We start from the raw sequence: 7595 nt of genomic DNA, 5'->3' as shown, positions 1-7595 counted from the left end.
TACATTTTGGCAGTGCCACAACTGATTTCATGCAACTCCATTTGGAATCTGAATGAAAGGATAATTTAACGTTACCTTCCATTTTAAGTTTTCTGATTTTTCAATTTATTTTCCTAAAATGAAAAAAATTAAGTTCTTCCTAATTTAGAAGAATTTTAACCTTTTCCTCCCTCACGAAAATAATGGAAGAGAATTTGTAAAACTAATGTTATTAGAATTTGTACATTCATAGTAACATAAAAAGAAATATCTGTAAACGTACCTACACATTTATCAGGTTTTTGCATTGTCAATAAAAACCCTTCAAAAATCAAATGAAAAAGAGAAGCAACTAATTAACACCTCATGTTAGATTGTAAAACTAGCCACAAAATTTTCCCCTTCTTTCACCCTCACCTTTGCAATATGAAATAGCATATTATTCCATCAAAAGTGTTATAAGCTACCGGGATACACGCTGATATTTGAAAGGTGCTTGTAATTATTCGGACTTGCTCATTCTTACTACTCTTGGGACCTTTGCCACTGCCGCTATATAGAGATCAGCTGAGCCATCTTCTATCCAGCACCAGTCAACGAAGCAGCTGACCGCAGATGCAGGCATAAGTGCAGAAAAGATCTACGAGATGTCCCAGACAATAATACCCACTTAGATATCTCACATAATTTTGAGATAAATGATTAAACTTCATGAAATTTTGTCATTATTTGTTAAGCAGTAAAAAACTTAGTGATAAAGATCTACCGTTATGTCACACACAAAAAAGTATTTACCACAAATTAATAAGAAAGACATATGAAAGACATACTCAGAAGAAAGGAAAGTGTTTTAAATAATATACATCATTTTTTTCCTAATATGTTATTGTGTTTTCTTACACATATAAACTATCACACAAACTGGCTTTTGTCCTTCCACTAAGAGAGGCTCTCTATATTCTATAATTTCTAAGGTTCTTTGATGTACTTTTTTTTCCTTCTGCAAGTTAATACACACAATTGCTAGAGCTTGAAATTGCAAACTAACAAATTCTAATCATTGTAATTGATAATAATGTAGAAACATTTTTAAATCAATAAGCTGATGAGTTTATAAGCTATGTTAGAGAAATTTTTATACGCATAAAGCAAAATTACTTTTCTGTAATATACACAAAATAAATACAAAAGCTTTCCCTTAAATTGGTATCTATCATCTTAACTGTACAATTCTATTTGTTTGTATGAATATATATTTAATCCTTCTTATTATTAAAGTAAATAAATATAACTGTGAAAATAAATCCTTCTGACCCTAGTTGACTGGAACACTTCTTAGCAATCTTCTATGGCTAGCAGCTTTTGAGAAACTATTTTAGTCCATGCAGCATAGCTCTCATTATGATAATTTTTAGAAAGATGGATTCAATCATCAGTCCAAGAAGTAATCGTAAGGGGAAAAAACCGTGAAAACTACTCCTAATTTCATCTACTATGTGAATAATTTAACTGAAATTTGCCAAATCCCTCATTTGGTAACCAAAGTTCAGAAATCTAAAAATAGACTCACACCACCCAAGAGATCTACTTAAAGCTTGTTAACATTCTGATATTTCATGATCACTAACAAGAAGTCTTTTAGACAGAGTCAGAGTCTGTTACACTACTTCATATTCTGACACTGATCACCTTCTAAAAGATAAACATGAATATGGCTATTCATAGGATGACATGTACGTAAACTTATAATTTAAAAACTTATATGACAGTCTTTATGTTTCTAAGGTAAATATAACCAATTTCTCATAATGAAATGAAAGGAGAGGAACAGGTTAGTAGTGATGAGATTGGAGGGTCAGAAATTTAACAGAATCTAAATTCATGTTAGAAAAGGGATACCAATTATCAAAGGAAAATAGGTTTGGATGGGATAAAATAGATAGAAGAGGATAGGGGAAATCGAATAAACTACCTTAATATTTTTTGTTGTTTTTGTTTTTGGAAATGAGACGCCTAGTCAGGAGTCAATGTAACTACAGAAGGGGAAATAAAAAGAAGAATTATAAATAATATACAGCACTGACTTTATTATCCTGTACTGAACTACTCTCAATAATACAAGTACATTGAAATTTTTTCCAAGAATTATGATAAATCTTATATTACCACCAAATTCCAATGTTTATATCCTTTGTGTTCAAGCTGATAGTTTTAATACATTAAATATATGCACATTATTATTGAAATTTCTCCAAGTGTCACTTCATATAGCTTATTTTTGGAACATAAGCTCAGGTTTTATTTTTATTTCTGAATCATAATGACATTACAGTCTTCCATCTTAAAAGAAAAACCTCTTTTGGCTCAAATTTTCCATCCAGCTACTGTTCTCTCTCCTCATTCCTACTTATCTCAGTTCTTAACTCAGAACTTATCTCAGTTTTGCCCTCTGTTCAAACATTAATTTCTTAGCCTTTCAAACACCACGTTCTCAGTCTTTGAGATCCAAGAAGACAAAGCCTATTTTTTAATGGCTATATCCTCGGTGTTAAGAAGAATTGTTTGCACATAATTGACACTCAAATGTTTGATGGATGAATGAGTAAGCAAATAAATAAGTTGACAAATGCTTGTCTTATCCATTTTTAAAATTTTTCCACTGATTCTTCTATGTGCCACAGTCAAGCTATTTCTCCACAACTGCGGCAAAACTGACCTTCCATAAATCGGCAAGGTCATCCATAAATCACATGCAACCAGTGTAAATGTTTATCTTGCTTAACTTCCCTATAATTCTGATTATCCATTTCTTGACACACATTTATCCTTAACTTATGGTGTGGCACACTTTCCTGGTTTTCCTTCTGTCTTCCTGATCACTCCTTCTAAGACTCCTTTACAGATTTAACTTTCTTTACCTATCGCTTAAATGTTGATGGTCCTCTTAACCCACTTCCTTTTCTAGATCCTCTATTCTTTTCTATTTTTAGGTCCTCTATCCTTTTCTATTTTCCTATTTCTGGGCAGATTCAACCACTCTCTGAGCTTCAGTAACCATCTATATAATTATGACTTCCAAATTTATGGTAGATTTCTTAGATAATGTCTAGCAAGTTCCTCAAATTAAATATGTGAAATACTGAACTCTCTTTCTGCCTCCCAACCCTATATATTCTCAATTTACAATATTTCAGTAAATGACACCCAGTTGCTCAGGCGAGAAAATGGAGACGCATCTTCTTTACTCCACCTTTCTCCAAACTCCTTTTTATCAATACTCTATGGGTCACCAAAAATTATCTACTCTATACTCTAAATACTCAATGAGTCTCTCCTCTTCATCTCCTTAGTTACTGTAGTGACTTAGATCATCATGTCTAGTCTAGTCTGCTGCAATCCTTCAAATTCTCCCCACATTGTACTCTGCTTAATTTGTTTTCCATACAGGACCAACAGAAGTACAAATCATCTCTGTTGCTCTTAGTGTAAAGTTCAAATTCCTTAAAACATCATGCAAAACTCTGCAGGATCAGCCCCTTGCATCACCCCCAGACTCTTCACTGGCCACCATGTCTCTCCTCTCTAAGCTCTAGCCACAGTTAACTTCTTTCAGTTTATGACATTATGATTTTTCTTATCTCCTGGTTTTTCTATGCATTATTTCCTCTGTCTATAATACTTTTGGCTTTTTTAAAAATCTTCTAGATTGGAATTATTTTCTAGAATTATGACTAGATGTTACTTTATCAGGTAGTCATGTATTTCCTAACACTTGGGTTAAGATAGAGCACCTGCTTTATATTTTTATGGGTCAATATACTTCTGCTATCACAATGCCCATCATGTCTGTCTGTCTATTAGTACCTATCTATCTATCTATCTATCTACCTACCCATATGTTTATCTGCTTTCCCAACTGGACAGCAATTCCTGTAGATTTATTTACCACTACACTTCCACCATGCAGGTAATTATTAATTTGTATGCACTCAATAAATATTTGTTCAGGAAAAAATGAAAACTAAGATTTTTTTTTTTTAAAGGCCACTTTTTTCATTACCTTTGATTGCATTAGTATGCTATACATTTGAGTTGTAAAAGTTTAAATTTATTACTCATTTACTGAATTATTCTAATAGTATACATATAGGAGAACTATACTACAGAACTCAGACGATTTAATATTTCTCAAGATTTCCATTTATGAACTCTAGAATGTTTACTGGTAATAGAAATTTTCTGTATGAAATGAATGTGTCAGAATTCAGCTCCAAATCACACAGTGCCATCCAGTGCCCCATGATGTTCTGTCCACAATTCCCGTGGAGAGAGAGGCAGCACTCATTGCACATTCGTGCAAACACCGGTTAATCTGGCTAATGTCTTCAAATTGAAGGATGTAAATTAGGAGCTTTTTCTGTACTTTCTTTAGATAGAAGTTTTCATATTATCTTTTGTAGATACCAGAAATGAGTCTTAAATAACTCTAAGAGGCCAAGCACATTAAGATGTGTAGGTGTGTATGTGTTGTGGGAGAGAGAGAGTGAGGTGTGTGGGTGGGGTGGGAAGAGAGAAAGAGACAGAGAAATATTAGAGTACACGGAAGTATCAAAAGAAGTCTAAATAAAAGTAATGTGCAGTGAATGAAGTTCACAAACCTGAGCAAGTCAATTTTACCAAGCTACCACACATGACACAGGAATGTGAGTGATGTGAGTACTGATTGAAGTTGTGGTTAAGTGTTTTGTGCTTATCTGACACTACATGCTTTGTGAGGGAAAAATAAAAGTACCAAATGGGATGAGGATCTTTTAATGTAAGTAGTATCAAGAATTTCAAACAAAGCTACAGCAAAGTAATAAGTATTGAGGTAAAATCATGTGGTGTTTTTCTCTAAGCGTGCATTTGAAATTTTCCTTTCAAGATGAGCTGCAATGAAGGGATTATCTATGTGATTGTAGAATACACAGGGTAAACATAATTTTAAAAATTGGGATCAAAATGAAACTTTTTTTCCTTTAAAATTAAAAATAAGGAGATTTAGAATTTCAGGAGAAACCTTAGGCACATCTCTATCTTTGTGGAGATTAATGAGTAAGTAAAAATATAGCAATAGTGACAACTCAAATTTTCTTTTGCCTTTTAATATATTATCTTAAAATACTCATAGCTTTGTTTTGTATAAAATTTCAATACATTCTGTTTTCTGCGATAGTTTATCTAACAGTCTAGAAACAACAGCAAAAATGTCTTAGCAAAGAAGTTGATTTTTTCAAAATGGAAAAGGCAGAATGGTTTAACGATCTAAGGTTTCAAATGTTTGGATCCAATAATTGGTTTTAGAAATATGAAAATAAGAAAAATATGAAAAATAGGCTAGATATTAAAGGCATTGCTACAAAGTATTTTTATTCAATTAATATTTAATATTCCCTTAATATGCAAGAAAATATAAAGTTGAGAAAGAGGTAGTAGAAAGGCAAGTAAGGCAATGTGTCTGTCATGAGGACATATCTAACCTGAAAATTGTGTCTGGTTCCCCCTTATTTTCTGACCCGTTTAAAAAATTATTTCACAGTATAACAAAGTTATACTCAAGAAACTATGAACATTTTAAACCATTAGGACATTTGTTTTCTATTATTCTGTATACTATTATAGCACTAGTACATGAAATTAGAATTGGTATAACTAATATGCCATGTTAAATGATTGAGCAAATACAAACTGAACATTATTCCTTCCAAGAACTCCTACATACACCTCACAGAAGAGTAAGGTTGCATGAAACATATCATAAATACATATAGCTTAAGATAATATAACTGTCCAATTTCTGAATATCAGAGGTGTCTTAAAAATTTATAATGAATCTGAGCACAATTTAATTCTATAAAGCATTTGCTTTCCCAAAGTCTTACTGAACTAATCGGGATATGGTAGTGTGCTTAGTTTTTAAAGTGTTGCTGCCCTTAGTATGACTCTTCTGAAGAAATGGTGAAGGCTGAATTGATACTTGAAAATGTGGTCCAAAAGTATTCAAGTATTTAGTTTAAAATTTTGTGAAGATACTGGTTTCTTATTTAAATATATTTGTCTCTTTGAATCCAAATTTGGCTCTTTCAAAGTAGTGACAAAAGCATTGTATACCTCAAATTTAACACACTGATTGCCACACTAGAAAAAAAAAATTTTCCCCCTGGGGCCACAGTGTTTTATCGAAACAAAACGATCCTTTCTAATTTGTTATTTTTTACTGTTTTCTGTGCTTGAGTTATATACAACACAATCCACATTTTTAGAATTATATTCTTAATATTAATTGTAACAATAAGAACATCAGCAAGTAAGATTTTTATGGACCAACTGCAGGGTTTTGCTTCATGAGGCCCAGGGCTTGAAACTAGCCTGAGTTAAATACAACTCACATGGCAGTCAAAGTGTTAAGGCACTGCCAATGTGTGGCTGGTGGGATTTAAATACAACAGTAAAATTTTATTCTATTCATACATTCCTGTTAGGAATAATTACAATTTCCTTCAGATATATGGACTTTCCTAAGGATAATATTCTCATATTAAACTCTGATACTCAACCGTACATATTCGAAGACTGGGTCAAGGTGGTTATAACAATTTTATTTCTATGGCACTATGTCAAACTCTGTAAAATATTAGTGAGTTAATAAAAGCCTTAAAAAAGAATTATCTTTGAAATGAATTAAATGAACAAAGTACCTTTCAACAATAATACAATTAACTTTTTCAGATAACACATACTAATATAATATAAAAAATACAGGGAAAATACATTTAACAAATAAAGCGCACTAAAGTCCAATAACTAGTGGTCAAATATGGTAAGTTAATGGTCATATTTAGTTTTCTTTCAATCATTCAACCCATAGTTATCGGGCTCTTTTTATATATAAGGTACTAGGTTAAGTACATTAGATACAATGATGGGTAATTCAAACTGATCCCTTACTATAGACTCTATTACTTTTCTCCTTCAAAACTCTTTGCAAAAAGCCATTGAAGAATCCAAGTTTTCAGAGATTTATCCTGGTTGGCATATCTTTAATCCAAAACATGCTTGGTTTTCCTATATTGAACAGATATAGTCCATCTTGTACTCTTCTTGGTACTTATGTGAAAAAGCATAAAATTTTTATCAAATTTAATCATGATATTACCTTTAATCAGATAGAAACATCTCTGCTCAAGTTTAAATAGTGTTAAATTATTTTAAAGTGCAGCTATTTCCCTCAATGGGGAGTTATTTGGAAATGATGGACATGACCCTAAATCCACAACTATGCTTGCCAATTAATTACTTCACAGATTAAAAAAGCTGAAATGTGATCAGTGACTGTAATTAATTTTTGCAAAGTAAAGTTTTTGAAAAGACTTTGAAGAGCATTGCATTTGGAATAGTATCTTCTTTATATATGTAGAAATATAATGTATATTTATATCCTTAGAAAAGCAATGATGAGAACAGCTACCAAATACTGATGAACATTAGCAGTCCCTAATAAAAGTCCTATTTAATTTACAGTGACTAACTTGAATAAATTAACTTGGGAATTATTTTATTTGAGAATACAATTTTAA

General features: G+C 31.9%; 1 protein-coding gene across 1 annotated transcript in view; it reads right to left on the bottom strand.

Moving 5' to 3' along the window:
• The window catches only part of EDIL3 (EGF-like repeats and discoidin I-like domains 3), a 508872-nt gene that overhangs the window by 335911 nt on the left and 165366 nt on the right, over positions 1–7595 (bottom strand). The gene's annotated exons all lie outside the window — the stretch shown is intronic.

Source organism: Propithecus coquereli, unplaced genomic scaffold (genome assembly GCF_000956105.1).
Source record: "Propithecus coquereli isolate 6110/MARCELLA unplaced genomic scaffold, Pcoq_1.0 Scaffold13, whole genome shotgun sequence".
Taxonomy (NCBI): Eukaryota; Metazoa; Chordata; class Mammalia; order Primates; family Indriidae; genus Propithecus; species Propithecus coquereli.
This window is presented reverse-complemented; position numbering and strand designations above follow the sequence as displayed.